The sequence below is a fragment of the Natator depressus genome, chromosome 7 (genome assembly GCF_965152275.1).
Source record: "Natator depressus isolate rNatDep1 chromosome 7, rNatDep2.hap1, whole genome shotgun sequence".
Classification (NCBI taxonomy): Eukaryota; Metazoa; Chordata; order Testudines; family Cheloniidae; genus Natator; species Natator depressus.
Genome location: NC_134240.1, coordinates 120,817,163 through 120,831,160, shown reverse-complemented (window position 1 = coordinate 120,831,160; position 13,998 = coordinate 120,817,163).

Genomic DNA, 13,998 nt, shown 5'->3' with positions numbered 1-13,998 from the left:
TATGGGTTTGTTCAGTCAGGCTGAGAATTAAGACGTGGTTTCTTATGGAAAATATAAGGGTTTTAGCCTTCCGATCCCAGCTTTTCTGGCCAAAATTCCCACAAAAGCCACCAGCCACAAAGGTGTTTTTCCACCCGCTTTGCATTCCACTCTCTTCCCCCTCCACGCTCTAGTTACTGCCGTGGGCTCAGGGCCCCGCAAGCTGTTCTCTTCCCCAGGCCCCCGGCCAAACACAGCCCAGCTCTTGGGCACTCAGAACTACCCTCCCTTTAGATGCGCAAGCAGCGAACGCTCGACTCAGATCCGTCTCAGCAAGCTGTGTGCTTCGGAGCAGCTCCACCCCTGTCAGACAGGACAGGGATGCCCCCAGCTTGGCAACACAGAGGGCTGCAGTGGCAACTGAGGGTCTTGAAGACAGCACCTGTATTTAAACGTAACAACAGGCAGCAGGGCAGCAGCATGGTTTAGTGGGTATAGCAGGGGACTAGGTATCATGAGTCCTGGGTTCTAGGCCTGGGTCTAGTCACCTCCCGCTCTGTGCCTCAGTTTCCCCATCTGTACAATGGGGCCATCTGGTGCTGTGTTTACACATAGCAGTGCTGCTCTATCATCCTAGAAGCAACTCATGCCAGGAGTGCCTGCAGGGTTTGAGATGTTCCCACAGCAGCTGTGCAGAAAACGTCTGGTAGCAGATGAAAGAACATGGGGGAGGACAGGAAAGTCTGGACTCCCTCTCCCTCTGGGGCTTCCGCCAGAGCCGGCCCATGGAAACCTCTGAAGGAAATAACATCTCAGATAATTCCCCCAGGTGACAACCTCAGCAGCTGATCGTCTGGGCCTCACTGATAAATGCATCAAAGGGAAAAGATCTCCATGAGCTCCGATGCCTAGACATCCTGCCCAGCCAGTGGCCTTCGGTCCATCACACGCTGTTTTCTTACCACGGCTCAGAGAAATCACTAACCCTTTGGGTTTCAGAGTAACAGCCGTGTTAGTCTGTATTCGCAAAAAGAAAAGGAGGACTTGTGGCACCTTAGAGACTAGCCAATTTATCTGAGCATGAGCTTTCGTGAGCTACAGCTCACTTCATCGGATGCATGCTGTGGAAACTGCAGAAGACATTATATACACAGAGACCATGAAACAATACCTCCTCCCACCCCATTCTCCTGCTGGTAATAGCTTATCTAAAGTGATCATCAAGTTGGGCCATTTCCAGTACAAATCCAGGTTTTCTCACCCTCCCCCCCCCACACACACACAAACTCACTCTCCTGCTGGTAATAGCCCATCCAAAGTGACCACTCTCTTCACAGTGTGTATGATAATCAAGGTGGGCCATTTCCTGCACAAATCCAGGTTCTCTCACCCCCTCACCCCCCTCCAAAAACCACACACACAAACTCACTCTCCTGCTGGTAATAGCCCTTTGGGTGTCTTTAATCCCAGTGCACCATGCACCCCCCTGCCCGGGATCCCTCTCCCAAGCTATTGGGGGTACGGAGAGGGCAGGGTTTCTATAATCCACATCCAAGCTGAAGCCTGGCGAGGCAGACAGGAACACATCCCCAGGTGGGATCAGTCTAAACACCTGCCGGGACCAGAGGCCTGAATCGCGAGGGCTCCTGGTGGGGGAAGCAAGATGGGGCCCCGAGGGGTCAATATTCCTGCAGCAGAGAGAAACAGGAGGTAGCTTTGTGGAGCCTACGGGGGAGCCAGACGTGAGAGCCTCTCGCCTTGCTCCAGAAGCGCCTGCATCAGAACAGGTGGACAGGAGCAAAGGGTGGGCGGGGGGGGGGGGGTGCACACAGAAATAGCCCCCTCCCACCCCCATCTTGGAGCCGCGCTCTGTGTGCAGCAGCTAGAGCCTGCACTTAAACCCAGACGGCAACAGAGCTCTAATTACAGGGCTGGGGAGACGCCCCGGGCTGCCTGTTAGTTTGCTTTGCTTTCCGGGCCTGGCCCGAAGCCCCCAGCAGGCAGGAGTGGGGAGCCGAGGGCTGATCTCCCTGTCCCGATGGGCACCCCAAAGAGTTGTTCGTTCATTTCATTCACACGACCAGCACCCTCCCAGAGTCCTTCCATTCGGGGGCTGTTCTTTTGGCAAAGGAGCTGATGGCCGGGCCTTTCCCTCTTCCCCGCAGGGCGTTGCCAGGGCCGGCGGCTGGTGATTATGGGACTGTGCGTGGCTGCATCCGGTGGTGAGCTGGGGCCGGTTTGCTAGAACCGGTTGTTAAATTTAGAAGCCCTTTTAGAACCGGTTGTTCCGCGAGGGAGAACCAGTTCTAAAAGGGCTTCTAAATTTAACAACTGGCCAAAAGTGGCACCTTAGGCGCTGACTCCATGGATGCTCCCGCCCTGGAGCACCCACAGGGAAAATTTGGTGGGTGCAGAGCACCCACCGGCAGCTCCCCGCCCCACCCATGACCACAGCTCACCTCCGCTCCGCCTCCTCCCCTGAACCCACCGCCCCGCCCTGCTTCTCCTCCCCGTCCCCGCCGGCTTCCCGTGAATCAGCTGTTTGCGCGGGAAGCCGGGGCAGGCTGAGAAGCAGGCAGTGGCTTCGCGCTCAGGCCCAGGGAGGCGGAGGTGAGCTGGGGTGGGGGGGCGCGAGGAGGGCCGCCCTCGCCGCAGCAGGTAAGCCGGGTTGGGGGGGCATGCAGGGGAACCGCTCCCCGCCCCAGCTCACCTCCGCCACCCTCAACCTGCGTGGGAAGCCACCACCTGCTTCTCCGCCCTCCCAGGCTTCCCGCCGAACAGCTGATTTGCGGGAAGCCTGGAGGGACGGAGAAGCAGAGTGGGGCGGTGGGTTCAGGGGAGGAGGCAGAGCGGAGGTGAGCTGTGGTCGTGGGTGGGGTGGGGGGCTGCCGGTGGGGGCTCTGCACCCACCAAATTTTCCCCGTGGGTGCTCCAGCCCCGGAGCACCCAGGGAGTCAGCACCTAAGGCGCCACCTTTGATGTGATCAGTGGGGGAGCGGCCGCTCCCGCTGCTCCCCCCCAGCTACGATCCCCCGCCCCTAGGAGCCAGAGGGACCTGCCGGATGCTTCCTGGGAGCTGCCCCAGGTAAGCACCTCCGGGACTCCCCACCTCGCCCCCCAGCAGGTGCCTCTGGCTCTTAGGGGTGGGCACCCACTACGGTGGCCCACGAGATCCTCCTGCCTGGTTCTGGGGGAAGTCAGGGGACAGGGGAGGGGGTTGGATGGGGCAGGGGTCCTGGGGGCGGCGTCAAGGAACGCGGGGGGGTTGGAGGGGGCAGGAGTCCCCGGGGGGCAGGGGTGGGCCATGACCCCCTCGTGGGGTGAGGAGGGAACCCGTTGTTAAGATTTTGGCAGCTCATCACTGGCTGCATCCCAGAGGTTAGCAACATCGCAAGCGCCAGAGTGGCATCAACACTGGGAGGTGGCATTCCCAATCCCCTCAGCTCTCCCAGGAATCTAAGCAGGGAGGGGTCTGTTCAGTGCTTGGATGGGAGATAGGGTGACCAGACAGCAAGTGTGAAAAATCGGGACAGGGGGTGGGGGGGTAATAGGAGCCTATATAAGAAAAAGGCCCAAATATCGGGACTGTCCCTATAAAATCAGGACGTCTGGTCACCCTAATGGGAGACAACCCCTCCCACACACACGTAACACCCCCAAGGGGATGCAAGAAGCCGGTGGATGAATCGGTGTGGGGCAGGCCTCTCTCTGAGCCTGGTGTATCTGGCATGGTGCTAGGGGGCGCTGTTCTGCTGGAGGGGACGTCATTTGGAGGAGGGGTTAGACTGCTGGGGTCTTGACCACGTAGGTATCGAATCTCTCCCACAGCATGTCCCCCCGGAGCAGGAATGGGGGGTCCTGAGCACATTCCCTCTGAGGTGGTTCTTAAAGCTCAGTAAGAGCCTTGCAGCAAACCCCCCCGAGTTTTGTTACCAGGGCTGTTGAGTTGGGCATGTAACTAGCCCCTGCCTGCAGCAGAGACAGGCCAGCAAGAGACCCCTGGGCTGAGCTGTTCGTCCTCAAGGTGCCAGCTGCTGCTGTCCCCCAGATCCTGACGGACAGCTGCAAGTGAAAGCAGGCAAAGCTCATGGGGCTGAGTTCTGCTTTGGGTTCTGGGGGCTCACTTGAAACCAAGGATGTTTTTCATGACTGAGCTCAGCCCCGGCAACTGCATCTCATTCCTAAAATCCCCTGTGCACTTTCTACTGGATGCTGGAGACTGGCCCGTGTTAGGCTATAGATATTCAGGCCTGTCTGTAAAGGCCTGTACTCTAAGAATTTAGGTGTATTCTTAGCACTTGGCTAGTTCTAGAGGTATAAAAGAAAGAATCAAAATCACAGTCTGCCGGTGTAAGGGCCTTCTCTCACTGTGACAGTCTGAGGCCCTGTTCTTAGGCTTAGGCCTTTGGCTAAGCAGCAGAGGCAGCCATAAGCTGGCAAGCGAATGGTCAGATCCTCACATTCCAAACTAGTCACATTGAAAGAAGGTGCTAGTGGGCTGTTAGGATACAATCCTGTCCTGATAGTGCCTATCGCCTCCAGAGAAAGGGAAGTGCCTAGAAGATGTAAAAGGAAACTTAGTTTGATAGCATCCTGTCTGGCAAGAACTCACTTATCAATAGCTGGGATGTGAAATCCTCACTTCTGTATTGTTTTGTCATTATAGTTCCCACTTTGCTATGGTTTATCTGTATAATCTCTGCCTGGTTCTGTGATTGTTTCTGTCTGCTGTATAATTAATTTTACTGGGTGTAAACTAATTAAGGTGGTGGGATATAATTGGTTACATAATCATGTTACAATATGTTAGGATTGGTTAGTTAAATTTCAGGAAAATGATTGGTTACAGTATAGCTAAGCAGAACTCAAGTTTTACTATATAGTCTGCAGTCAATCAGGAAGTCAGTGGGTGTAGGTGTGGGATGGGAACAGGGAATGGGGGTGGGGAAATTGGAATCATGTTTGGCTGAAGGGGGAAATGGGAACAGGGAATGGGGGTAAGGAAATTGGAATCATGTTTTGCTAAGGGGGGAACAGGAACAGGGACACAGGTGTAAGGCTCTGTGGTGTCAGAGCTGGGAAGGGGGACACTAAGGAAGGAAACTGGAATCATGCTTGCTGGAAGTTCACCCCAATAAACATCGAATTGTTTGCACCTTTGGACTTCAGGTAGTGTTGCTCTCTGTTCATGCAAGAAGGACCAGGGAAGTAAGTGGGTGAAGGAATAAGCCCCCTAACAGCCCAGTTCAAGCACCCCCATGCCTTGGGAGAGTTTGGCTCTAGATCTGAACTTTGCAGTGCAGGCCCCTAGCCTTGCTGGATACAGTAGTCTTTTTTCTAGTCCCACATCATTGTGTAGTGTTGCTGGGTGCTGTTAAAGAGCTGCCATCTTCCACTCCAGAGTCAGCATGCTCCCACTCCCCTATACAGGCCAGGCACCTGGGTCAGACTACATATCCCACGATGCACCAGGGATTCCCATCTTGGTGAGGGCAAGTGGTGCATGATGGGAATCCCATATAAGAGTCCTGCACCCTGACCTGAACCCAGCCGGACACTCTCTGGGTTGGGCCCAAAAATTAGGTCCAAGCAGACCTCTAAACCCCTGGCTGCAGTGCATCATGGGACATAAAATCCCACTGGGGAGCTTGGCCCACTGAGAATGAGGACATGAGGCAACAGAAGTACAACTCCCATGAGGCACCACAGCGGCATATTCCAGTCAAAATATTTCATTTTTGTGTGTTCAGATTTTTGATGAAAAATTGCAATTTCCTGCAGGACGCAGACGTTGCCCATGAACGATTTGATTTAGTCAGAACCCCACTTTTCCTTCACCAAACAGTTTTGATGGAAACTTTTCAACCAACCTTAATTATTTATTGACACCAGGGCACATTCTACCCCCGACAAACCAGCAGCGGAGCAGATAAGAAGAGGACAAAGGATGCAACAGCGTGAAATCATGAGAGACACTGATGTTACATGCTCCAGTCCTTACCTCCTCTTTCTGGTGCCATGGTTATTTTGCCCAGTAGAGCAAATACACCCTGCCAGCATCCCTAGCGTCTCCTGGGTTAGTGTCTTGTGAACACCGCGGCCTGTGGGCCTCTCTCCATGATCCATGCTTTAGTCCTTCCAGTCTGGCTGGGCGAGTTAATGGGGTCCCACTAACCGGGACAGTGCAGCAAGCCGCCGGTCCAGCCCTCGTGCACTGCATGGCACCAGAAATCCATCACAAGGGTGTGCCCGGTGGCGAGGACTAGGAGAATGTTAGGGCTGGACCCATCCCTTCTCTCTCTAACGCACCCAGGTGAAGGGGAGATGTCGGTTAATGTAGCCTGGGCGTGTTGCACACACAGTGGTCCCTGCTTCAGTTGTATCCCACATTGGTTCTGACCCTGGCTCTCCCAGCCGGCTACCTCTCTCTCACCCGGTTCTGCTACTTCTCCTGTGCTCAGACCACATTTACGGCCCCTTGACAGCCTCCTCCATTGACAGGCAGAGGGATTGCATGAAGAATGATAGCAGTTTAAGGCCTGAGGTAGCTCCCATTGAGCAGCAATTCATGAATCTCTAGGCTGGCTGCCCTAGCAGATACCACTTACTGTTCCCTGGAGAGGAATCCTTGGAGAGTTTTGGCCCGAGGAAGTGAATTCATGGGGTTGCCTCCTGCTGGTACCACGTTTGGAAACCCATCCCCTGCTGACAAGGAGAGAGCCCAGGGGCTTGCTCGCAGAGACTCTGGCTTGTATTTCTCTGGGCCCTTCCGGAGCTAATTTCTCCTAAAATCTCTCCCATCAGCAAATTCTTCTGGAAACGGTTCCCGCTGCCGCCAGCCAGCTTTTGGTTTCCCAGGCTCACTTCCCAAAGAATGGCACCTGTAACACTCCATTCAGATGGCCCCAGATTTGCATGGGACAACCCTGATCCTCGCCCCCTGGGCACGCTTAGCGCCAGCCACCCATTTCTCACTGGGAAAGTTCAGCTCAGGGCATCTCACGGTCACTTCTCCAGCCTGATCCCAGGCCAAGCAAAACACGGAGCATGAGCCTGATTAAATATTTCCCCCAGTCAGTGGGATCTTGGTGCTTTCTTTTTGCTAAGACACCCAAGGAACATCAGCCAAGGGATTGAACAGCAAGCTTCCTCCAAACTTCAGGTGTGATCCAATGCGGTCATCTCCATGGAAACCCTGTATGTTTCCCAAATCTCCAAGATCCTGGAATTGATACAGTTTTTCACTCTCCTGGCAGCTTTACTGAGCACTTCCACTTTGGCTGGCCATCTACACAGAGCATCTGGCCTAGCGTGTGCTGGGTCTTATGCAAAACAGGGGATGGATTCTCAAGAGATTGTCTCCTTTTTGCTTCTTCCAACGTCCTGAGGAGGAACATGGAGGGGATCTTTCCAGGTTTTGTGAAAGTCTTGTGGTGGTTCGGCTGGCCAGGCTCAGCCATGGAGGAGAAGACCTAGGGTTCAAGCGCCCAGCTGGAGTCCGCCTTGCAGGCAATGTTGAGTGTGCCTCACAGCTGGATGGGCTCCGTTCTAAGCTGAGGTGAGAAGCTAAAGCCCCACCCCTCTTGTCCTGTCTCTGGTGACCTCTCTGGGTCAGAATTAAAGATCCCCTGACACATTTTGAACGCTGCAGCGGGAAACGCCTGGCCAGCGTTCCTCCGCTCGGTAAAGCAGAGGCTAATTCTCAGGGCAGCATCGTTGCTTCCACAGTCACTGCAGCACCAGAATCGAACGCGTGAGGGGCCTAATCCTGAGCCCACCGAAGCCTACGGTGAAGCTGCTATTTGGCTTCAAAGGTGCAGGGTTAGGACCCAGATCCTTCTATGAGAAATATGTTATTTCTGGGGGGTACCAGGGTAACAGAGCACAGAGACACTGTCACCTGGACCGGGGTGGATCATTCAGAGCCCAGGGACAGGCAGACCTCAGAGCCTCGTTAGATCCTAAGAGGGACCTTCCCCTTGTTCAGCTTTGTGTGGTGTCATCTGCTGTGTACACAGGCCTAGAAGGACTCGATTTTTATTTGTGGATCATTTTGAAAATGTGAAGCATTTTTTTATTTTTATCGATTTGAAATTTTTCCCGTTGTGGGGAATTATGAGATGAGGGGGTGTCAGACAATAGGGCGCAGAGAGGCACAGGCTGCATCCGTGCGCTGGCCGGGGGGTTGGTGGGCGGGGGCCGTTCCTGTCTCTGCCGGGAACACCCGCTTTCTCTAATGACCGGGTGTGCCGCCAGAATGTCTATTTGGGGCTGCGGCTTGACTCGAGCATTTATCTTTGAAATAGAAAGGGCTTTTTTAAAGCACCAGGACCAGGCAATAGGGCACATACTGCCCTAAGCCCTAGCCGCAGGTCACGCAGCACAATGCCCCCACCCCGCTCCAGCCCTGCGTGGGTATAACATCCTGGGGACCCTCCCCTCCACCATCGTGACCAGGACTTTGGAGCAACCCAGGAACAGCCCAGTGCCTAGAGCATCCGTCTGTGGCTTTACTCTGAGCCCAGGGCCTGATGGGATGGGATGCTGGAATTAGGGTCAATGAGGATCGGTCCATGGGAGCTGGGTTGGACCCTTAGCCACTCCCGGGTGCAGTGGCAGATTAATGCACAGCCCGTGCCCAGGGGCCCCAGCCAATTTGAGGGTCCCACGAGCACTGGGACCTGTGTAGACGTGGGGGGGCCACTGGCGCTGGAACTGTGGCCCTGCCCCCTGCTCCTTTTTCTCTCCCCCTCCCCCCGCCGAGAGCAGCCCCCGGCCCATGTCCCTGCCCCCCCGGGTGCACCGCCCAGGGCAGGTGGGGGGTCTGGGGCTCCCCACAGCGGCCACCTGGGCTCCCTGGGCAGCTCTGACCATGGCCCAGCACCTGCGTCCGGCTTCCAGCCTAGCCAGGGGGCCGCGCCTCAGGGGGAAGAGGAGGAGCAGGGGGCGTGGCCCCATGGCGAGGGAGGGGCTAAGACCCACCGCAGCCCCCCACCTGGAAGAGGCTGGTGCCTGTAGCAGGGGCTGCTCTTCATGGTGGGGGAGCTGATCACCTTATCCCCCCTGCGAACCGCAGCCCCTGCCCCCGCCGCTCTGTGCCTACCCCAGGCTACTACACCCACGTTAAAAAGGAGGGGGGCCCCTGGCCACCCCGAGCACCCCGGTTCCAGCGATCCTGGGCCACCAGGGGCGTGTGGGGCCTAAATGTTCTTTGTGCCCAGGGCCCCAGTAAATCTCCATCCGCCTCTGCCCGCATGGATGCCCCTGCAGGGCAGACGCGGTCAGTACAGATCACCGCTGCGTACCTCCATGTGGCACGTCAGGGCCAGGAGTTGAAGCTTTCCCAGGGACCCGGCAGCGGGCTCCAGCAAAGCTCCCGCTTTTAAACCAGATCTGTCCGTCTTAGGGGGACCAGACGGCAAGTCTAACAAATCAGGACACTGCTTCTTTCCGGGAGAGGCAGGGCATAGTGGCTTACATAAGCCACAGCACCGAATATCAGAGCGTCTGGTCACCCTAGTCGGTCTAGAAGGCTCTCGTTAATGCACTCTCACTTCCATGGCTGCATTTCTCTCTTTTCCATTGCTGTCAAGTCCAAGCTGAGGGGCAAATGATTTACCAGCGGGGTAGAAAGGGAAGCTTCCCGCCCAGTGAGAGAGCCCTCAGGAGACAGAGCCAAGCTCCAGGTGACAGCTCTGATCCAAGGAGATCCCTCCACCCTCCCGATCTCCCCGTCGGGGGCCGCACGGCCTCCCAAGCAACATCCTGAACGGCCGAGAAGCAGGAGACACCCCTGCTCCGGACAAGGGGGCGCTTGGGTCCGTGGAAGAATGTCTAGGTCCCCGGGGCACCAGCACCTTGTTTTCTCCTTTATCCCCTGGCCCCCTTTGCAGTCAGCTCTTGTGCTGTCCAGGATCTCATCTGCCCGTTATTTATTAACTGTATTAGAGGAGCACCCAGCTGAGAGCAGGACCCCGCTGCGCAAGGCGCTGTACGTCCCCATGGTGAGAGAGAGCCCTTGCCCCAATGCACTTACAAGATCAATAGACAGAGGGGCAGGAGAGGGGAAACCGGGGCATCGAGAGATGCAGGGATTTGCCCAAGGCCACGCCATAGGCCAGTGCTGGGCCTCGAAGCCAGGTTTCCTGAATCTCATTCAGGTGCTCTAGCCACTCGACCATACTGCCTTTCCTTCTGCACCCCAAGGCTTCCTCCGCTAGTGCTCCTGGTCACAGCCCTTCCCCCAGAAGCTCCATCGCCATCTCTGCAGCCCTCCATCGCCCCTGCTATTGCAAGGAGAGACCCAGTGGTGAAGGCACTAACCCTGGGGGCTGCAGGATTCAACTCTCAGCTCCACCACAGACTCCCTGGGTGACCTTGGGTGAGTCCCTTAGTCTCTCCGTGCCTCAGTTTCCCACCTGCAAAATAGGGAGAGCAGCACTGCTGGGCGCTGGCAGGGTAAAGACATTGAAGATGAGGAGGAGCTCAAATCCTGCAGTACCAGGGGCTGCAGGCCCAGAGGTATGCCCTCTTGCCACAGGTGAGTAAGGGGGTGAGTCAAGCCAGCAGGGAAGCAGCCTGTAGAGGAAGTTTGCCCTGCTGTAGCACATGCTGCAGCTACCCGACTGGCTGCCAAGAGGATGCCCCTCTCCAGGACTGTCACTCCCTAGCTGCCCATCATGAGCAAGGCCCACGGGCAACAATGGTGCCAACACCCTCACGCAAGGGCAGGCGGGGCTGGGAAGCAAGCAGGAATGTTCATGGCAAACCTGTTGGCAACAGCTGTGCGCTTGCTCCTCTCCTGCCCAGGGGATCCTCGAGGACGTTTTGTCCAGCAGCGGTTGCAGGGAAGGGCCTTTCCCCCCGCAGCAGTGCGCAGGGTGAGCCGGCTAAGCCCACATCAGCTCCTCTGTGCAAGCATTATTTCATGCTTCAATAGGTTTCTGTTGGCTATGAATGGTTGGGTGGATTAATGCCTTCTCCAGGGGATACCCCCCCCTCGCTGCACACCCCTCTCTGTCAAAATGCTACACAGCAGCCTCTTTGCTGGCTGGAAACAAAGTCCCATTCAACCGTCTGAGCACATTCAGCTGCGAGAACAGGTTGAGCCATTTCCCCAGAAGGAGGGACGGACGGGCAGCCCCCTCCCCAGGGCTCAGACTCTGGGATGGGCGTAAGTGCTTCTGGAAAGCGACTGCAACACAAATGTGGGACTGCGACTTCTCAGCTGCTGCCGATCAACGTGCGGGGCAGATGATGTTTCCTGAGTGCCAGGACCGCACCCTCAAGCTGGGATCCGAATAGCCAGCTTCTAATTCCTGCCCGCTGCGTGTTCACCGGTGAGCCAGCTGCCGCCGCAGGGGGAGAACTTCACTGATAATTCCCTCGGTGATGCACAAGGCAGAGTAAGATCCAGCTCACGCTTTCATGGCGGTTGCCCGCTTTTAGCTTGTGCCCTGCAGGACGAGCTGTTCCTGTCACTGCGCCTCAAGGCTGTGACTGCCCGGAGGAAATTCAGGACAATGGAGCCATGAGCAAGCGGGCCCCAGGGCAGCCCCAAAACTCACAAGGCTCAAGGCAGCATAGCAGAGCTGACTTCGGGACACGAGGGAAGCCAGTCCACTGAGTTTAGCAGGTCGCTTCTCTGCCTGGACATGTGCAGACGGGAACTCCAGCTGCTTGACAAACCAGTTCAAACTTTCACAAATGTGCAGTCTGTTAAATACAGTCAATGCTCCAGGGCTGTGTCCAGCCGCTCAAACAATGGGGCTTTCACTATTTCCACAGATGCATTATTGCCTAGGCGACCGGCTCTCACTGTTAGGACATTTTCCCTGCGGCTCACCTGAGATGCCCTATTGGCCAAGGTTAGCCCGTTAATGGAGTCATAAGGCCCTTGAACTAAGCATCGGCAGCTCTTTGCCCCGTTCCCTTTGAGCCCAGCTACGTCTGTGACCCTGAGGATCTGGGCAAAACGGTCATTCCCTCTTGCACCCTGTTTCCGTGAAGGAATCATTCCAGTTTCAGCACGTAGCGACCGTCCGGAGCCTGGCTTTTTCCAGAGGCTCAGTCCAAAAACAAGTCAAATAAAACTGGCCCAGGAACAAAACCAACAGTGGAGGCTGGCAGGGGGGCCACCGCGGGAGGTACATTCCTGTGACTGCTAACTGGGGATCAAACACCCCCCCCCCCGTCTGCCCAAGGCCCCGCCGGTTAACGACCCCCTGCCAACTTTAACAAGTCGGGGGTTGGATGAGCGCAGTTCGCGCCGACGTGCAACATGCCACACCTGCCAGGCTTGCAAATAATCACGAGGTGTGGCGAACTGACAGGAGCCTTTCTCGGGTGAGGCCCTGCCTCTCCAAATGCCGCCTCGCGGCAGGATCGCACCCAGCGCAAGAAGGCCGCAGCCTCGACTGCCGTGCTTAGCCCTTCGGCACGGGCGAAGTGATGGTGGGGGTGCAGCCTGCGCTAATGCCTGGCTTCCCACAAAACACATTCCCCCCACTCGCCCCTGGGGTCGCCTCGCCAAAATGTGAGTCCCCTCCCCTCCCCCGCGTCCCGAAATCGGGGTGCCCCGTGTGCAGCCCTTTGCCATGCAGTTTACATTTGGCCACCCCTTGAACACAGAGGTGCTGCTCCACCTTGGAGAGCAAAGCCGGGGAGCAGTGCATGCTGGGACATGTAGTCTCCAGGGGCTGCACCTGGGTGTTAAAGGGAGGATGGGCCTGCTCCGGGTCCGGAGCAAACCGCCGAGGTGGCCCCACATCTGGGTGATGTTAGGGAAATCTGATAAACTCCAGGCCCCTCCCACCCAGGGACCTCGAGCCTCTCATTTGAATCCATCCAGAACCACAAGGAACGCGTTTCCTGGCGTTACCCCCTGCACTCCCCCAGCCCACCCACACCTGCACACTGCTGGGCTTCCAGCCCGTGCGCTTGGCTGTTTCTCCCCCCCGGAGCCTTTCTCAGCAAGGATGACAGCTGCGAAGAGGAAGAACAAGTGTCTCCATTTATGGGAGAACCACAATTCTGGATGAGACGGGAGGAGAAAAAGCCTAAAGGGGGTGCAGGGCCCTACCAGAGGTTATAGCTCAACCGGGGCGTTATTTAGGTGTGATACCCAGGGTGTCTGATGCTGCAAGAAACACCCTGGCATACCCCCATCGCACAGTTACGGCCTTTGGATCTGATGCACGGCTTTATCCCTGGTCATCTGCGCTCGTTAAAGATCCCACAGAGCTCCTCACAAGTACAGGAATGTTATCCTGGCCAGATTCCAGCTCAGGCTAATTGTATTCTGCCTCCATCAATTGCCCCTGCAATTTCAGCTGGATACAGGCTCCTTCCTGCCCGGAACAGTCCTGTGGAGTGCAGTGTTAAGCAGCTGTTTCATTGCACCCCAGAGGTGGCTGCATTCCACTGATCACAAAGTAATCCCTGTACTGTCGACACAGCTTGCAAAGCATCTTCAGAGCCTTCAAGATGACGGTCCCCATGTGAGATCAGTGTAGTCTTTGTTATTTTGTGAGCCAAACAGGAAGAGATTTACCTGAAATAAATGGAAAGACAAGATGGGGGAGGTAATATCTTTTCCCTCCCCCATCCTGTGACTTTGATATCCTGGGACCAACACGGTTTCAACAACACTGTGTACACGGAAAGCACCTATAAAATAATACATATATACAGACAAGTGGAGGGTATGAAAAGGCTGAAATGTATAGAGGGGGCAAATAAAAGGGGCTAAGACAGAGGCAGATTAAAATCAATTAAAGGGACAGAGAAGGTAAATCAGGTGCCCCATTCATCTTGCTCCTATTACAAGAAGAAGGGGTATTCAATGAAAATGAGAGGCAACTCATTTAACCCTGATTATAAGAGTAATACCTCTATAGATTTCCAAGCACTTCACAAAGGAGGACAGTATCATTATCCCCATTTTACAGGTGGGGAAACTGAGGCATGAGCCAGCGTCACCCAGCAGAGCCAGGACTAGAACCCAGGTCTTCTGAGTCC